Source organism: Panthera onca, chromosome X, assembly GCF_046562875.1.
Source record: "Panthera onca isolate mPanOnc1 chromosome X, mPanOnc1 haplotype 2, whole genome shotgun sequence".
NCBI classification, from domain to species: domain Eukaryota; kingdom Metazoa; phylum Chordata; class Mammalia; order Carnivora; family Felidae; genus Panthera; species Panthera onca.
Window position 1 is genome coordinate 114,453,031 of NC_138357.1, and position 8,105 is coordinate 114,461,135.

At 41.8% G+C, this 8,105-nt stretch overlaps 1 pseudogene; it reads right to left on the minus strand.

Annotated features, from left to right (window-relative positions):
• Positions 1-4,381: 4,381 nt before the first annotated feature.
• On the minus strand, positions 4,382-4,789 carry LOC145713827 (large ribosomal subunit protein eL32 pseudogene; annotated as a pseudogene).
• Between the last annotated feature and the right edge of the window lie 3,316 nt (positions 4,790-8,105).

The window sequence follows — 8,105 nt, forward strand, 5'->3', positions numbered from 1 at the left end:
CCCCCACCCATCTCCCTCCATCAACCCTCAGTTTGTTCTCTGTCATTAAGAGTCTCTTGTAGTTTGTTTCCCTCTCTCCTCTCCCCACCCCTTCCCATGTGTTCATCTGTTTTGTTTTGAAACGAGTGGACTATTTATTTATTTATTTATTTATTTTTTGAGAGAGAGAGGATACAAGTATGTAAGGGGCAGAAAGAGAGAGAGAAAGAATCCCACAAGGGACAGAGAGAGAAGGAGAGGAAGACAGAAGCGGCTCACCCAAAGCAGGGCTTGAGCTCACAAACCATGAGATCATGACCTGAGCAGAAGTCAGGTGCTTAACCAACTGAGCCACCGAGGTGCCCCAAGAGTGAACATTTTAAAAGCACGGGAGAGCTGGTGCTGGAATCATGTCCAGATGATAAGATATCAATTTATATTTCATCCAGTGCTCTTGATGGGATTTTTTTTTTTAATAGCTGATGCCAGGAGAGCCTGGCTGGCTCCGTCAGAAGAGCACGCTACTCTTGATCTCAGGGTCGTGCATTCGGGCCCCACATTGGGTGTGGAGATCACTTAGATAAATAAAACTTAGATTAAAAAAATGGTTAATGTGAAAGAAGCAAATAATCTCATTGAAAATCTAATTTCTTTGATTTAGAGTGGATCAGTCCATGCCCTTTTTTGAAGTGTCTATCTTTACATTAATATTGTTCTCAGAGATTTATATAAACTCTTTACATATGAAAAGTATTAATTCTGTGTTACATCTGTGGAAAATATTTTTCTGTTCATTGTTTACCTTTTCAACTGATTGTGTTGCTTTTAGCTTTTCAACCATTTGAAATTTTTATACAGTTAAGTCCAGTAAACTTTTTCCTTACGAAAAGATCTTTGACATATTTTTCATTGTCTTAAGCTTGTAAAGTCCTCCCTCATCCCGGTATTTGATAAATATTCATTTTGAATGATGTTTTTGTCTTGAGTCCTCTGTTTGGTATTATCACCGCTGATGCTTTCTTTTGTTTGTCTTTGATTGGTATGTCTTTAGTCATCCTTTTAATTTTAACATTTCTGTGTGGTTATGTCCTAGGTTGTCCTTTTTAAGGAGCACATGATCATATTTTGTTTGCTTTTAGCCCGATGTGAACAACTTCGTATTACAGAGTGTAAAACATTTATGATCGGGGCGCCTGGGTGGCTCAGTGAAGTGTCTGACTCTTGGTTTCAGCTCAGGTCATGATCTCACAGTTCGTGGGTTTGAGCCCCGTGTTGGAATCTGCACTCTCTCTCCCTCTCTCTGTCTTTCCCCTGCTCGTGCTCATGCTCTCTCTCAGAATAAATAAACACTAAAAATAAAACATTTATGATCAGCAGAAGCACTGGTGCATTTGCTCTTATTTCTGGAATCTTTTGGCTTATTTGCTATTTTCTACATTTTTTTGTCATTTGCTTTGTGATTCTGTTTTCTTTAGTGGTGATTTGGAAGGTGATTCTTAATTCTAGTAATGATTACCTTTAAGTTCATTAAATGTAGCCCTTTTCATGCTAATGTAATCTGGGGTCATAAAACTCAATTATGCTGTATTTATGACATAAGTATTCTTTTTCAAGATGTGGCTTTGGATTTTGCATTCGATGTAGCAAACATATTTACAATTATTTTCATTTAACTAAATATTTAATTGACTTTCAAGTTTGCTGCCAATCTTTTTCATGGTGTGGTACAATTTTCTTTACTACAGCGTGCAAATGAGAATCACCCGGAGAGTTTTTCGGTAAATTCACGTTCCCTGGCTCTACACCCGACTCAGACATCTAATTCTGTGTGTCTAGGGAAGCCTTTGCATTAATCGCTCAGCGGGAATGGGGAATGTTGGGGGGGGGGGAGGGTGAGGGAGAGCTTCAGGAAAGTGTTCCCTGAGAGTAGGACGTGTTCCTGGTTTTCCAATGAGTCCAAGTGCTGCTAAAGCTCCTCTTGACGCCCCCTCCGGGCCTCCCATCTTTCCAATCTCCAGTTGAGAACTGCCGGAGAAACGGAAGAAGAAGGAGGCTCGGAAACTGCTTCTTTGGGCCACCCTGAAGAAATTCATCTGCGACCCTCAATTTTCTCGCCGGTGAAAATGGCTAAGTCTTACTTCCTAGGGTTGTAATCACAGATCTTCTGTAAAGCACTTAGCATGGGGCTTGACAACAGCCAACTCTTCACACGAATTATCAATCTTGCTGTCTTGTATTGATATGTCTACTGTTGTAGGGCTCTATTTTTATGCAATTCCGATTTTTACTTCCTTCCCTCGAAGTAGGTAAAGATCCAACGATAATCCGTACCCACCACTTGTTAAAATCCGTTTCCTCCAAAGCAACTTGCTCTCCAGGGCTTTTGCAAGCCACGGCTGCCCTCAAGCCATCTTCCTTTGTCACCTCTCCTTCAGGAAAACTCTATAGCAGTGCCGTCCACTAGAACTTTGTATGATGGTGGAAAAGTTCTGTAAGATAGAAGATGTAGCTCTCAAGCATTTGACGTGCAGCTAGGGAGACTAAAGAACTAGACTTTTAATTTTAATTACTTTAAATTTAAGTAGCCACATATGGCTACCAGCTACCACACTGAAACGTGCTGAAACGTGCAACTCTATAGGGTTTCTTTCTTGCCTGAAAAGCCATTATGAAGTTAATGGTTCATCTTACTATTAATGGCTTTTAGAAAAGAAAAAAGTGAAAAAATTATTATTTTAAAATTTGCATTTTATAATGATTTTTTTTTAATTTGAGAGACAGAGAGAGAGAGAGCGCATGAGAGAGAACAGGGGAGAGGGGCAGAGGGAGAGAGAGAAGATCTTAAGCAGGTCCCATGCTCAGCACAAAGCCCACTGCGGGGCTCGATCCCATAACCCTGGGATTATGACCTGAGGCGAAATCAAGAGTCAGATGCTCAACTGATTGAGCCACCCAGGTGCCCCCCAAAATCTGTATTTCAACATTAGATATAATTTTCAGTGTTATATTTCCAGCCTTTCATACATACTTTTTAATTTTGTTCTTTCCTTCAAAAATGAATACAGAGGTATTCTATATAAATCCAATGAGGGTCAAAATGAAGTAAAAGTTTTTCTGTTTGGAGCATACCTAATAACATCTATCCTTGCCTCAGTTATATTATGCTTGTGAGATTTGTGGTTTTTAGTTTTGGTTTGGGCAAGTCGAACAGAACATTTTGAGGAGGTTAAGTGCATGGGGGATTTTGCTGATGATCGACCAGAATGGACGTGCTTTGGAATTTGGAAAGGGACAGAATATGGAGTCACATTAGGTCAGTTGCTTCCTCATTTGTTTTTATCATGACCCACAGAATGAAATACAGTTTACAGCATGACCTTGGATGCACATATGTGCATATAGCATGGAAATAAAGACTTCACCAGGGTGATACTCTCCGTTACTACATGTAGTGCATCTGATATTTCCTATTTTCTTCTATCCTCTTCTGTGCCGTTCTGCTGTATTTTGTTCTCTTCTGTTTTATTCTATTTCTTTTTTCATCTGCTGGCTGAAATTCACGAAATTGACTTCATAACCCGCTACTGGGTTCCAATGTGCCATGTGAAAACTGGATGAGGAGCTGTACAGAGCCACGGGGTTTGAGCGTTGGAGGGCAGAGGGGTGACGTGGGGGTGCTGGGCTTCAGACACAAACAGAGATGGAGGCCGTATCAGTCGGCTCGGGCTGCCGTAACAAAGTACCGCAGACTGTGTGGCTTCAACAACAGGAATTTATTTTCTCACAGTCCTGGAAGCCGGAAGTCCAAGATCAAGGTGCCAACAGCGTTGTTTTCTCCTAAGACCTCTCTCCTTGGCTTGCAGATGACTGCATCTTGGTACCTCATCCTCTGGTAATGATATCAGTCATATGGGAGTCGAGCCCCACCCTGACAACATCGTCTAAACTTAATGGTCTCCTTAAAGACCTTAAATGCAGTTTAATGTGGTCACATTCTGAGGTACCAGTGGTTGGGACCTCCACATGAATTTTGGGAGGACACATTTCAGTGGATAACCGAGAGAGGGCAGGAGGGCATGATCCCCAGTGGTCTTCAAGACAGAGTGTAATGGTGAGACTGTGAGTGTTGGAGGAGGAGGGTGGCTCAGAGTTCTGAGGCCCTTCTTCTCTCCTACCCTTGGAAGTTTAGAAGCCCAAGGAGCAATGCACTTGCCCTTAGCTTATCAACACCTAGTCTCCATTTTAACCTGGAAATGTTTTGTTGTAGTGCTGTTTTAAGATGGCAGAGGCGTGAATGTGTTTGTATGCTGGAGTAAGGACCCCGTGAGAGTTTCAAACAATTGCCTTTTTATAGTTTTATGATTTTAGTAACACAAACACGACGTGCACATAAGCTGTCTGTCTATCCATTTTCTTCGCTGGGCAGCCTGGCATTGGTATTGGTGACTCTGATGGCCAGCAGGGCTGCTCTTTCCACAGAGGCTTTGTGGTTCTTGGAGGAGACATGATGAGCTACCTCTGCGCAGGAAGATCCGTTGAGCACCAGCAGCACTTCGAGCTCCGTAACGTCGTGGACTAGGAACTTCTGGAAGCCATTGGGCAGCACGTGCTTTGTCTTCTTGTTGCTCCCATAACCACTGTTGGGCATCAAGGTCTGGCCCTTGAATCTTTTGTTCACCCAATTGTCGATGCCTCTGGGTTTCCACCAGTTGCACTTAATGTTGACATACCGGTCTTGCTGGTGCCTGATGAACTTCTCGGTCCACTTTTTAATGATCTTGGGCTTCACCAGAGGCCTGAGGGCAGCCATGATGCCAAATAGGAGATGGCTGCCACCTCTGTAGGCAGTGCCAAGGAAGACAAAAAATTTCTTTTCTTACTCAGCTATTCAAGCTACAGCAAATGAATCAACTTGGTGACAGGGAAACGAAGGGAGGCAAAAATTCAGGGAGGAGAAATGGTACTATAAAACTGGAGATGTGACTGGAGGGCCCCCAAAATCTTTGGTTCTTATTTATTTGTTTATTTAGAGAGAGTGTGAGCAGGGGAGGGGCAGAGAGAGAGGGACAGAGTATCCGAAGTGTGCTCTGCGTGTTGACAGCAGATAGACTGATGTGGGGCTCGAACTCGTGAACCTCGAGATCATGACCTGAGCCAAAGTCTGACGCCGAACCGACTGAACCACCCAGGTGCCCCTGCTTCTTATATATTTAATAAGTGCCAACGATATACTGTGAATCTTTATGTTTAGGCAGAGAGGAAGTAGTGTATACCGTTAAAACCACAATTGCAATATAGTTGAAGGGCAGAATATGCATTATTTTGACTTTGTGCAAAGCAACAGTACAAAATTGAATACATGACTGCTCGTGGTTCCTAGGCTAAAGGAAAAATAAGAACATAAACATGTTACAAATAAACTATTGCTATATAGTGAAAAGGAGTTGACTAGGCTCAAGTAGTAAATTCTGAATTTAGAATATAAATGTATGTGATTGCTTACATCAATATCTAAACAAAATCCTCACCATTACGCTTGGCTTATTGATCCACGTTTGATTCAAGTTTCACTTATAAATGAGAACTGAAAGTTCTTTTGCAATTGGACAGGAAGGCTGTCTAGTTTCAGTAAACTATTTTTGAGAACATTTGAAGAACAGAACGGCGTTTTCTTTGCAAACATTAATTTGCCACATCATACAAAACTATTCCCCTTGGACCACCTATATCAGGATGGTACCATCTCAGTTTTCCAGATATGGAACAGTTCAGTTCTCTCCCTGAGGTTGCATAAAAGTGCCAGTGACCCAAGCTGATGCCAAATTAAGCAGTCAACTGGTTCTCGTCCAATACAGCTAAACCAGATGGGCCGCTTCAGTGACTTCCAAGCCAATTCCATCTATTTTTCAACCCAAATTTAATAGATTTGTGCATTGCCTGCCTTTTAGGAGGGAGAAAAAGAGTGCATGTTAAATACCTCTCCTTTGTAACTATAAAATAATACCTTCATGTTCATGGAAAATGAAAAGTTAAATAAAAATGAAATATAGGTCACCCATAACCCCACTCTAAGGTTTTAACATATTTCTTTCCAGTATTTTGAATGCGTTTTTATAATGAAAATCTTCTTTTATATACATAGATTTTTTTCATCCCTCATTACTTGCTTAAGATTATATCTAACATTATTCCCATTCCACTTAAAACTCTTCCCAAGCATTATTTTCATGGCTACTAGATATTTGTGCGTATCCGATAGAAAGAGGGATACAGCAGTCCAGGGCAAGACTTAAGCTGAGAGGGTAGTCCCAAAACAAGCCAAGGGTAGGTGAGTAGTATGTCAAAAGGCCAAACTGGTCATCAGGACAAGACCCCAAGAGAAGGTCCAAAGCTGGTGGTTGATAAGCCATGGTGGAGAATGTTGGGGGCGACAGAGTTTGTTCTGTTCTCTTAGAATCTCAGGCTATGTTGCTGAAGCCACTTTATCACATCAAATCCTTTCTTTTCTAGGACAATTATTTTTGAGGGGCCCTACAGTCCCTCCCTGCAAGCTAGCTTCTGTTGGCATCCTCCTCCTCCCTACTGAGTCTACCTGTATAATCTAAACTTCAACTGTGGGCTTGAGTTAATGTTTTTTCAGCTCACGTACCCATGTGTATGAGTTAATTCAGACCTATACTCAAAGGGTGGGAACACCCCACGTGTTTGCATCTCTGTTCTGACTTAACTGGAGCCTCTGCTGCAGTGGTTTAGTCGTTCTCCTAGAAGGGGGGTTTAAAGCATTTCACCATTATAAATAATACTGTAATAAGCATCTTTTTTGCATTAATCTCTGGTAATCACCCACATCTCAGGAAATGTCTTCCAGGAAGGTTCCTAAAAGTGGAATTACACAATCCAAAGGCATCAACACTTTAAAGGGTCTTGACGCATAATATAAATTACCTTCCCTAAAGGTGGTTCCAACTTTCACTCCCACCTGCCACATGGGACAGAAGAAAAGGCACATCTGGGATTATATTCCTGGGCTTCTGAAGGTAATATGGGTGGTGGCTGCACTGACTGCTGGAGTTAAATGCTGACTTGCCAACTATGTGACCTTGGTGGGTCACTTGCTCTTCTAAGACTTGGTTTCTTCATATGTCTAATGGGAGTAACGACACCTTCCCAAAGAGCTACTGTGATGAATATGTGAGAAGCTGCACATATGAGGCTTAATTCACATGTCCTTTCAGCTCTGCTTGGAGACTAACCTTGGAACAGAATGACAGTTTAGAATTTAATGGCCAATAATGGTCAGATGGACAACACTACCCAACCACCTTCACCAGATCTAGGTAAGTGAGAACAATTCTCTTCCCTCCTGTCCTCTCCTCTTCTTTCCTTTGTGACTGGCCAAGCATGGAGGCTGGAAGTGGGGGCTTACCCAGAACTCCCAGACCACACCACACCAGCACTGCCTGCCCTGTCTCCCAGATGTGGAGGACCCTATCATCCCACCTCGGAAGAATAATAAGTCACATGGTGGATGCAAAACTTTGGACTAACATTCCTGTTTTACAAATGGTTCCACGGTTTTGAATTCAGCTTGCCAACAATAGCAAAGTAAGAATACAATTCAGCACCTCATTAATCCCAACATTATTACATGTGAGGTTTTCATTTCACATTAATATTTATTTATCTCAAGAGAAAGCCAGGACCAAGTTAAGCATGTTATAGTCATCCAGCCTGAAGGTCAGGAAGGTACTGTTAGAAGGGAAGAGGCAAGAGTTTCTAGGGGAAGCAAAGACTGTGGCTGACTTTAGTTCATGTTCTGATGGGTAATACTCAATAATTATTTTTAAGGACTTCAAACATTAGGTGAATTTTTGGAATGACTAAACTAAGATTATGAGATGCATGGACAAATTTAGAGTAGCTTCTGAGCCTTTGAATCTGACTACCTATTCATTCCCAGGAACCACAACTTCAAATCATGGTAGCTTGTCAGTGGCATCTTAGCTCTGGAATGGATCTTAGGCACAACCTCTTGGCTTTACAGATAAGGAAGCTGAGGTTCAGAGAAGTTACAAGACTTGTTCAATATCACCCGAGCTCTTATGGGCAGAGTCAAGCTATGGCTG